The 11,607-nt window shown below is 49.2% G+C and overlaps 1 protein-coding gene across 2 annotated transcripts in view; it reads left to right on the top strand.

Annotated features, from left to right (window-relative positions):
- The first annotated feature begins 234 nt into the window (after window positions 1-234).
- The window catches only part of znf281b (zinc finger protein 281b), a 57,789-nt gene continuing 46,416 nt past the window's right edge, over window positions 235-11,607 (top strand). The window contains exons 1-2 of one of the 2 annotated variants that reach the window (XM_068013351.1): window positions 235-322; window positions 2,308-2,421. The gene's annotated coding sequence lies outside the window, so the exon portion shown is untranslated. The remainder of the gene's footprint in view (window positions 323-2,307; window positions 2,422-11,607) is intronic. The other variant, XM_068013350.1, reaches the window with a different exon arrangement.

Below are 11,607 nucleotides of genomic sequence, written 5' to 3'. Positions count from 1 at the left end.
TGACTTAACATCTCTTTATGTGGCTCGGTGTCATATTTTCTTTTATAATACTCCTGTAACGTGCCTTGAGACGTTTCATTACGTTAAAAGGCGCTATACAAATCCAAGTGGTTGTTGTTGTTGGATTGAGTTCCTCCTTTGCAGCCCGGCCCTGCACCTGCGCGGTTTGCCGGGGCGGTTCGGCCGCGCTTGAGACTGTCCCCGTCCGAGCCCCCGTATTACCCAGCGTGCAGCTGGAACCAAGATGGCGGAGCGGAGTGGCTGAACGATGTTGACAAACTAGAGGGAATCGGGCCTTAATTTCGGGGAGCGGCGATGCAAGGTAAGCGGGGGGCGGCCGGAGTGCTCTCCCGTCGCCGTTCAGGGAAACATTGGCGTGAGGGAAGCGCGGCGGAGGCCGGGCCGAACTCCGGTGCATCGGGAGCGCGTTCGGTGCATGGAGCCGAGAGTCGGCTCGCAGGGGTAGCGGGACAAAGCGGCGCAAAGCCGGCCAGCAACCCTCTCAAAAAAAACTCTGCATCAGTGTAAGGCGCCGCTAAAAGCTTGGCGCGATAGAATGAATGAAGAAATCCAGTCGAGTGCAGCTCACTACCGGTTTCCAGGACAAAGCCTGGTTCACCACGATTGGCTTAACTTAAGTGACGCCAGTATCTTGGAAGTTGTGGTACGTTTATGAAGGGGGCCTATGCCACTACCTTTTTGTTTCTCAAATTTTCAGGCAATGTTTCCGACCTGATACTTAAAGTAAAAAATGTAACTTCATCGAGTAATGGAATGCAGAAGTTTTGAAAATTAAGTTTCATCCAGATTAGAAATACTTTGAATTAGGCAATTTTCCCAATCAAACCTATCCCTTTGCTAGCCTTAAAGCTAAACTAAAGCGATCCATTAACATCAGTTACTATTCAAACCATAGATATCTAAAGGGAAGGGAAGTTGGTTTTATTTGAAATGCTCCCTTTTTTATATAAGAAATGTTAGCATTAGGAAAATGTGATTTTTGGTTTTTAAGTGGATATGGAAGACTGACTAGGGAACTATGTTGACACTGCTGATGGTGAACATCCCCCAGCAACTCCATAGGAAACAACGAGACTCAGACTGACTGTGTGTCAAGGCTAGAATTGTAGCTGTGCCTACTGTTTCCCATGGAATTGTTCTGGGACATAAGAATGCTTTCTGTTGGTGATGTCCCTGAAATTATCTAACAATAAGGAAGAACCTAAGCTGTGTCTGGTAAGCAAACTGATTTTTAAAGTTACTTTATAAAGTTGCTTACATTTCTCTGGAGCGTAATGTTTTTCCTTTAAAATGGGGGAGTATTTTTCAATATAAAAGCATCACCTCCCGGTCTTTCCTTTAAGTCAAATTTTGTTCTTGTGGTTTTTGTTTTTTTGATATTACAGCTTTAGATACAAAATAAACTTATAAATAGTTGCATCTTCTGAATCTGCAGAGTCTAAAGCGTAACTATACAAACTGCAATATTGTATATCCCATCATAGCACCTTTCTGAAATTCACATTTCAAATTGTGCTTGGCTAAGAACGACATGCTGCATTGTATCAAATCAATTTGAAGTAGATATTTAGTGTGTGGAATGCTAAATGTTACATTAGTTTTTAATCAAGTTAGGCTGCATGATGATGAAAATGCTACTAAATTGTCACATCATCATAGCACATCTACATTCACTGGTGTTTCTTAGTCTTGCATTGTTGCTGAGTTTTCAGCTTGAAACTATATCGGAAGACTGCCAAATTCTAGAAAGCCTAGTTAAAGGTTGAGAATTTCACGCTCCTAACTAGTAATGGGGTTTTCTCATTTGGGGCTGCTCCAGAATGGCTTCTGGGTCATTTTTGAGTTCCAAATGGTCTGTATAATGGACCCTGTCCAGTATGCTCCTTATAATTGATGCCAGTAGACAGCCTCACAGAAAAGGAGAACCTGCATATTAAGAATTTTGTATTGAAAGTGCTCTTTCACTCACCTACCTTCCCGCCACCACCCCCCTCCCCCCAACCATACTTTTCTTCCCTTTTAAATACATTATCACTGACGGGGATTGCGTATAAAACATGTGATTGCAAACTTTCTCTGACCAACATTTTGAAAGCATGAAGTACGACCAAAGGAGGACTAAGGAATGGTTGACAGCTCAGCCATTTCTTACTACAATGTTTAGGATAATTCATGTAACTGATGAAATATGCAGCACAAGTCAAATGATTTGCTTTATACCTCCGAGCCTTTAACAATCTTCACATATCTTCAGTTTTCACATGACTGTCTTCTGCTCTGTTATAGGAGGAGTTTTGCCTTTCCCATATCTCTTCGTTCTCCCTTGGCCCACTTTGTGACGTGGCAATGTGATGTATTTCAGCAAACTTAGTTTTTCAGTGCAAATACTGAATATCTCAGGTAGTCCATACGATAAAGAATATGAAACTAAAAGTTGAACATATAAAATGTAATGGTGGAGAATAAAACCACAACTTGCATTTATATATTGCCTTTAGTGTAAAACATCCCATGAAACAAGATTCACAATTTTTTAGGGCGTTATCAACTTTGTTTCATTTTTATTACATTATAGCTTGAATAATTGTGAATCTTAGTCACAATGGAATTTAAGAGTTGATGAATCTGATGTTGGAGAATCTCCATCTACGCAAGTGTAATGACCTATCTGATATATGGTAGTGTACATGCTGTCTATGTTCCCATTTATTTGAAAGCACAAATAAGTATGAGTACACTTAAATGTATGGTTTACAATTTTATGGTGTGCAGGTCAGTTATTGATGTAAAATGCCTGGATCTTGCGGTCAGCAGCGAATGAATGGCACTGGCCAGTCATCACACTTGCACTTGCCCACAGACATTCTATGGGATTTTGCACTGAAACTTCCAGCGATTTGCGACGCCCTCTCCAGCTGATCTGGGGCCTGTGGTAAAACAACTACATATCTCCTTAATCAAATTGGAGAATCCTTACTGAGACATGTGGGACGGAATTTTCAATTTCCATTGGAGGTGGGTCCGGAGCCAGGAAGCTCAAAAATTGGTGTCAGAGAGCAGCATGTCAGTTTGCCAGCATTTTCCTGCCTCTGGACAGACAGGTTCGAGGGGGTGACGTAAGTGCCTGCAAGCAGCAGGTCACCTTTTGAGTCAATTAAAGGGCCAATTACCACTAATGTTCTGAGGTTGACTGTAATTGCCAGATGCCGGCGGGCTCCCAACAACGGCTGAAGCCCTGCCAGGGGCTGGAGGCAGCAGACCAAGGGGCCAGTGCTCCATTTAACATTTATGATCCACATGGCCACGATTGCAAGATGGCCAGATGCCCTCCACAGCAGCAGTCTGACAGATATGGCCAGTTAATTCTCACCACCTCCAAAAGTCTTCAGAGGAACCTCCATTTTGAGGCAGCCTCTCTCTCCTATCTACATTGGCAGATCCCACCTCTGATGATGAGGCTACCAATCTCTCAGGGCTGGAGGGCCTGCTATTGGCCCTCCAGTCTCGGGATCCCGCCCGCCGTCCTTAATTGGATGGTGAGCACTCTCCCTGGCTGCTAATTGGCCATCCCTTCAAAAATCACATCAGGCAGTTGATGCTGACACGAAGCAGGGTCAGTAACCAGAAGTGCACCCGACGTCGGGGTCCCGACCCTGGAACAAAATTTCTGCTTGTAGTCTGAACCAGGAAGCAATAAGCTAGAATATTTAATTCAATGCCAAATTATGTACAGAAAGCAAAATAAAGAGAGGGAACGAAAGATGGGGTTGAGAGAGAAGAGGCAAAGAAAAAATGAAATAATTTTTTAAAAATCTCCTACAATAATTAAAATCTGTTGGAATGAGACTTCACACTTGTAAAAGTAAATTTTCTGTACCAGAAAGGTGACTTGGCAGTAATTGAGACATACCACGCTGTTTAAAATTTCATTTACACTTGAATGGATAATCCCTAACTTTTTTTCTGGTATGTTTTTTGTGGGTACTTATCATTGCAAAAATCCCAACTACATGTCCTTCCATGTATTTCAATGCCAAGTCTGTCGGTGAGATACTGTTATGGTGAAACTTCTTGGCGAGCAGGACAACTCATAGCAAGTTCCTGATTTGTGTTTAACTGCACTTGTATGTTGCAGTCAGTTTTACTGTTTTAAAATGGTGAGCGTGGATAGCCTCATGATTATTTTTACTGCAAAATCTGAGCCATTGTGTTTCATAAAATAAAAAAATTCAGGTGTTAAACCCCTTCTCAATACTCAGATTCAGATACGTTTACTAAGAAGCACCAGCTCAATTATTTTTATTGCAACACAATAAAAATGACTTGAGTTTTGTAACTTGTACTGGACAGTTTCAGTTAATACGAATTAGGAGCAGGAGTAGGCCACTCGGCCTTTCGAGCCTGCTCCGCCATTCAGTAAGTTCAGGACTGAACTGATTACTCCACGTTTCTGCCTACCCCCGACAACTTTCCATCCCCCCTTGCTTATCAAGAATCTATCTACCTCTGCCTTAAAGATATTCAAAGACTCTGCTTCCAATGTCTTTTGAGGAAGAGAATTCCAAGGACTCCACGACCCTCTGAGAGAAAAGATTTCTCCTCCTGCTCCTCCTCAAATGGCAACCCCTTATTTTTAAACAGTGACCCCTAGTTCTAGATTCTCCCACAAGGGGAAGCATCCGTTCCACATCCACCCTATCAAGACCCCTTAGGATCTTGTATGTTTCAATCAAGTCGCCTCTTACTCTTCTAAATTCCAGTGGATATAAGCCTAGCCTGTCCAATCTTTCCTCGTAAGACAGCCCGCCCATTCCAGGTATTAGTCTAGTAAACCTTCTCTGTACTGCCTCCAACACATGTACATCCTTCCTTAAATAAGGAGACCAGTACTGTACACAGTACTCCAGATGTGGTCTCACCAATGCCGTGTATAGCTGAAGCATAACCTCCCTACTTTTGTATTCAGTTCCCCTCGTGGTAAATGACAATCTATTAGCTTTCCTAATTATGTGCTGTACCTGCATACTAATCTTTTGCGATTCATGCACTAGGACACCCAGACCCCTCTGCATCTCAGAGCTCTGCAATCACGCACCATTTACATAATATGCTGCTTTTTTTTTTCTTCCTGCCAAAGTGGACAATTTCCTACATTCCCACATCATACTCCATTTGCCAGGTCTTTTTCCAGTCACTTAACCTATCTGTATTCCTTTGTAGCCCCCTTATGTCCTGTTCATAAGTTAGTTTTCTACCTATCTTTGTACTATCAGCAAATTTAGCAACCATATTTCAGTCCCTTCATCTAAATCATTTATGTAAATTGTAAAAAGTTGAGGCCCCAGCGCGGTTCCCTGTGGCACACCACTCGTTACATCTTGCCAACCAGACCCATTTATGCCCCTACTCTCTTGGTAGCTAGCCAATCTTCTATCCATGCCAATATGTTACCCCTTACACCATGAGCTTTTATTTTCTGCAATAACCTTTGATGTGGCACCTTATCAATTGCCTTCTGGAAATCTAAGTACAATACATCCACTGGTTCCCCTTTATCCATAGCACATGTAACTCCTTCAAAGAACTCCAATAAATTGGTTAATCATGATTTCCCTTTCACAAAACCATGTTGGCTCTGCCTGATTACCTTGAATTTTTCTAAATGCCCTGCTATAACATCTTTAATAATAGCTTCTAACATTTTCCCTAAGACAGATGTTAAGCTAATTGGCCTGTAGTTCCCTGCTTTCTGTCTGCCTCCCTCTTTGAATCAAGGAGTTACATTCGTTATTTTCCAATCTAATGGAACTTTCCCCAAATCTAGGGGATTTTGGGAAATTAAAACTAACGCATCAACTATCTCACTAGCCACTTCTTTTAACACCTTAGGATGAAGTCCATCAGGACCCGGGGACTTGTCAGCCCGCAGCTCCAACAATTTGTTCAGTACCACTTCCCTGGTGATTGTAATTTTCTTGAGTTCCTCCCTCCCTTCCATTTCCTGACTTACAGCTAATATTAGGATGTTACTTGTATCCTCAATAGTAAAAACCAATGCAAAATATCTGTTCAGTTCATCTGCCATCTCCTTATTATCCATTATTAATTCCCCAGACTCATTTTCTATAGGACTAACGCTCACTTTGTTAACTTTTCTTTTTTAAATATCTATAGAAACTCTTACTACCTATCTTTATATTTCTTGCTAGCTTTCTCTCATACTCTAATTTTACCTTCCTTATCAATCTTTTAGTCATTCTTTGCCGAGTTTTATATTCTGACCTGCCTCCCATCTTTGCGCAATTATATGCTTTTTCTTTAAGTTTGATACTATCTTTAACTTGTTTTAATTAACCACGGATGGCGGTCCCACCCTTGGAATTTTTCTTTCTCGTTAAAATGTATCTATTCTGTGTATTCTGAAATATCCCCTTAAATGTCTGCCATTGCATCTATATTGACCTATCCCTTAACCTGATTTGCTAGTTTACTTTAGCTAGCTCTGCTTTCATGCCCTCATAAAGTTTAAAATACTAATCTTGAACCCACTCTTCTCTCCCTCAAACTGAATGTAAAATTCAATCATATTATGATTGCTGCTACCTAGGGGCGCCTTAAGTATGAGGTCATTAATTAATCCTATCTCGTTACACAATACCAGGTCTAGTATAGCCTGATCTATGGTTGGCTTCAGAACATATTGTTCCAAGAAATTATCGCGAAAACATTATATGTACTCCTCATCTAGGCTACCTCTGCACATCTGATTTTTCCACTCTATATGTAGGTTAAAATCCCCCATAATTATCGCTGTATCTTTCTGACAAGCTGCATTATTTCTGTGGCCTGTACACCACTCCCACAAGTGACTTCTTGCCTTTATGATTTCTCATCTCTAACCAAACTGCTTCTGTATCCTGGTCTCCTGAACTTGGGCCATCCCTCTCTATTGCGCTAATACCATCATTAATAAACAGAGCTAGGCCTCCACCTTTTCCTTGCTTCCTTTTTCCTCCTAAATGCCATGTACCCTTCAATATTCGGTCCCAATCTATGTCGTCCTGCAGCCATGTCTCTGTAATGGCTATCAGATCGTGCTTATTTATTTCTATTTGCGCTCTCAGTTCATTTGTTTTGTTTCGAATGCTACATGCATTCAGATATAGATCATTTAGTTTTGTCCTTTTATTATTTTTGTAACCTCTAGTGTTATCTGTTAATTTGTATGCTCTGTCCCTTCCAGTCACACTCTGTTTCTCATTTCCCATATTAATACCTTTCTCTCTTGCCTTGTCTCAACATCTTGAGTTACCATATCTTCCCAAATTTGATCCCTTGCCCTCACTATTCAGTTTAAAACCCTCTCTACTTTCCTAGTTATGCGGATCACCAGAACACCGGCCCCAGCACGGTTCAGGTGTAGACCGTCCCAACGGTACAGCCACCACTTTCCCCAGTACTGGTGCCAGTGCCCCACGAACCAGAACCCACTTCTATCACACCAGTCTTTGAGCCACGTGTTAATTTCTCTAATCTTATTTGCCTTATGCCAATTTCCATCCAGAGATTATTACCTTTTGAGGTTCTGCTTACTTTGGCGCCCAGTTCCTCATGCTGACTATGCGGAACCTCTTTCCTTGTCCTGCCTAAGTCATTGGTACCATGGACCACGACGACTGGATCCTCCCCCTCTCACTAAGTTCCTCTCCGGCCCTGAGCAGATGTCCTGAACCCTGGTACTGGGCAGGCAACACAGCCATCTGGACTATCGCTCTTTGCTGCAGAGAACAGTGTCAATCCCCCTAACTGTACTGTCACTTACTATCACATTCCTCCTTTCTCACTCCACTTGAATGGCTTCCTGTACCACAGTGCCATGGTCAGGTTGCTCATCCACCCTGCAGCCCCCATTCTCATCCAAACAAGCTGAAAGAACCTCACATCAGTTGGACAATCGCAAAGGCTGAGGCTCCTAAACTCCTGCCCTCTGGGTCCCCTTACCTGCCTCAGCTGCAGCCACACTCTCCTGTCCCTGACCAAATCAGAAGACCGATCCTCCTGGTACAAAATGTCCAGGTAACTTTCCCCCTTGCTGATGTGTTGCAGTGCTTGCAGCTCGGACTCCAGTTCAATGACTGAGCCGAAGCTGTTCAAGCCAGAAACACTTAGTGCAGACGTGTTTGCCCTGGCTCACACTGGCATCCATGAGCTCCCACATGCTGCAGCAGTAACACATCACCTGTCCTGCCATCCTTAATGTGTTTTAATTAACTAAATTTTCTTCAATTATTTGATTTTTCTTTTTCTTACATATTTTATTAAACTTACCACAAATTCCTTTACTATTTTAAACGCTGGGATGAGAATGGACTTTAATCACTTACCAGATACTCACCAACAGGTTACATCCTCCAAAACCAATCGCCTACCTGCTTGCCTGTGATGTTTGATGCTCTGTTTGATTTAAATTAAGTTAAAAGTATACCTGTAAACTCACCCCAGTCGATCTGTTTCTCCGCTCTCACTGTTGATTGTGACGTCATTCTGCCACTTTTCGGTTATTTTTTTTCCTGCTGCTCCCACCGTGCTCCTCTCTTGATCTCTCTCCTATCCCGCCCTGCTCCTCTCTCTCTCGCTCTCTCTGCACTCCCGCAGTGCTCCTCTCTCTCTTGCTCTCTCTCCGCTCCCGCCGTGCTCCTCTCTCTCTTGCTCTCTCTCCGCTCCCGCCGTGCTCCTCTCTCTCTTGCTGTCTCTCCGCTCCCGCCGTGCTCCTCCCTCTCTCTCTCTCTCTCCGCTCCCGCCGTGCTCCTCTCTCTCTCTCTCTCTCCGCTCCCGCTGCGCTCCCTCTCTCCGCTCCCGCTGCGCTCCCTCTCTCCGCTCCCGCTGCGCTCCCTCTCTCCGCTCCCGCTGCGCTCCCTCTCTCCGCTCCCGCTGCGCTCCCTCTCTCCGCTCCCGCTGCGCTCCCTCTCTCCGCTCCCGCTGCGCTCCCTCTCTCCGCTCCCGCTGCGCTCCCTCTCTCCGCTCCCGCTGCGCTCCCTCTCTCCGCTCCCGCTGCGCTCTCTCTCTCTCGCGCGCTCTCTCTCTCTCTCGCGCCCTCTCTCTCTCTCTCTCTCTCTCTCTCGCGCCCTCTCTCTCTCTCGCGCCCTCTCTCTCTCTCTCTCTCGCGCCCTCTCTCTCTCTCTCTCTCTCGCGCCCTCTCTCTCTCTCGCGCCCTCTCTCTCTCTCTCTCGCGCCCTCTCTCTCTCTCTCTCGCGCCCTCTCTCTCTCTCTCTCTCGCGCCCTCTCTCTCTCTCTCTCTCGCGCCCTCTCTCTCTCTCTCTCTCGCGCCCTCTCTCTCTCTCTCTCTCGCGCCCTCTCTCTCTCTCTCTCTCGCGCCCTCTCTCTCTCTCTCTCGCGCCCTCTCTCTCTCTCTCTCGCGCCCTCTCTCTCTCTCTCTCGCGCCCTCTCTCTCTCTCTCTCGCGCCCTCTCTCTCTCTCTCGCGCCCTCTCTCTCTCTCTCTCGCGCCCTCTCTCTCTCTCTCTCGCGCCCTCTCTCTCTCTCGCGCCCTCTCTCTCTCTCTCTCGCGCCCTCTCTCTCTCTCTCTCGCGCCCTCTCTCTCTCTCTCTCGCGCCCTCTCTCTCTCTCTCTCGCGCCCTCTCTCTCTCGCGCCCTCTCTCTCTCGCGCCCTCTCTCTCTCTCTCGCGCCCTCTCTCTCTCTCTCGCGCCCTCTCTCTCTCTCTCGCGCCCTCTCTCTCTCTCTCGCGCCCTCTCTCTCTCTCGCGCCCTCTCTCTCTCTCTCGCGCCCTCTCTCTCTCTCTCTCGCGCCCTCTCTCTCTCTCTCTCGCGCCCTCTCTCTCTCTCGCGCCCTCTCTCTCTCTCTCTCGCGCCCTCTCTCTCTCTCTCTCGCGCCCTCTCTCTCTCTCTCTCGCGCCCTCTCTCTCTCTCTCTCTCGCGCCCTCTCTCTCTCTCTCTCGCGCCCTCTCTCTCTCTCTCTCGCGCCCTCTCTCTCTCTCTCGCGCCCTCTCTCTCTCTCTCGCGCCCTCTCTCTCTCTCTCTCTCTCGCGCCCTCTCTCTCTCGCGCCCTCTCTCTCTCTCTCTCTCGCGCCCTCTCTCTCTCTCTCTCGCGCGCCCTCTCTCTCTCTCTCGCGCGCCCTCTCTCTCTCTCTCGCGCGCCCTCTCTCTCTCTCTCGCGCCCTCTCTCTCTCTCTCGCGCGCCCTCTCTCTCTCTCTCGCGCGCCCTCTCTCTCTCTCGCGCGCCCTCTCTCTCTCTCGCGCGCCCTCTCTCTCTCTCTCGCGCCCTCTCTCTCTCTCGCGCGCCCTCTCTCTCTCTCTCGCGCGCCCTCTCTCTCTCTCTCGCGCGCCCTCTCTCTCTCTCTCGCGCGCCCTCTCTCTCTCTCTCGCGCGCCCTCTCTCTCTCTCTCGCGCGCCCTCTCTCTCTCTCTCGCGCGCCCTCTCTCTCTCTCGCGCGCCCTCTCTCTCTCTCTCGCGCGCCTCTCTCTCTCTCTCGCGCGCCTCTCTCTCTCTCTCGCGCGCCCTCTCTCTCTCTCTCGCGCGCCCTCTCTCTCTCTCTCGCGCGCCCTCTCTCTCTCTCTCGCGCGCCCTCTCTCTCTCTCTCGCGCGCCCTCTCTCTCTCTCTCGCGCCTCTCTCTCGCGCGCCCTCTCTCTCTCTCTCGCGCGCCCTCTCTCTCTCTCTCGCGCGCCCTCTCTCTCTCTCGCGCGCCCTCTCTCTCTCTCTCGCGCGCCCTCTCTCTCTCTCTCGCGCGCCCTCTCTCTCTCTCTCGCGCGCCCTCTCTCTCTCTCTCGCGCGCCCTCTCTCTCTCTCTCGCGCGCCCTCTCTCTCTCTCTCGCAGCGCCCTCTCTCTCTCTCTCGCGCGCCCTCTCTCTCTCTCTCGCGCGCCCTCTCTCTCTCTCTCGCGCGCCCTCTCTCTCTCTCTCGCGCGCCCTCTCTCTCTCGCTCGCGCGCCCACTCTCTCTCTCTCGCGCGCCCACTCTCTCTCTCGCGCGCCCTCTCTCTCTCTCTCGCGCGCCCTCTCTCTCTCTCTCGCGCGCCCTCTCTCTCTCTCTCGCGCGCCCTCGCTCGCGCGCCCTCGCTCGCGCGCCCTCTCGCTCGCGCGCCCTCTCGCTCGCGCGCCCTCTCGCTCGCGCGCCTCTCGCTCGCGCGCCCTCTCGCTCGCGCGCCCTCTCGCTCGCGCGCCCTCTCGCTCGCGCGCCCTCGCTCGCTCGCGCGCCCCCGCTCGCTCGCGCGCCCCCGCTCGCTCGCGCGCCCCCGCTCGCTCGCGCGCCCCCGCTCGCTCGCGCGCCCCCGCTCGCTCGCGCGCCCCCGCTCTCTCTCGCGCCCCCGCTCTCTCTCGCGCCCCCGCTCTCTCTCGCGCCCCCGCTCTCTCTCGCGCCCCCGCTCTCTCTCGCGCCCCCGCTCTCTCTCGCGCCCCCGCTCTCTCTCGCGCCCCCGCTCTCTCTCGCGCCCCCGCTCTCTCTCGCGCCCCCGCTCTCTCTCGCGCCCCCGCTCTCTCTCGCGCCCCCGCTCTCTCTCGCGCCCCCGCTCTCTCTCGCGCCCCCGCTCTCTCTCGCGCCCCCGCTCTCTCTCGCGCCCCCGCTCTCTCTCGCGA

This window comes from Heterodontus francisci, chromosome 33, assembly GCF_036365525.1.
Source record: "Heterodontus francisci isolate sHetFra1 chromosome 33, sHetFra1.hap1, whole genome shotgun sequence".
NCBI classification, from domain to species: Eukaryota; Metazoa; Chordata; class Chondrichthyes; order Heterodontiformes; family Heterodontidae; genus Heterodontus; species Heterodontus francisci.
This window is presented reverse-complemented; position numbering and strand designations above follow the sequence as displayed.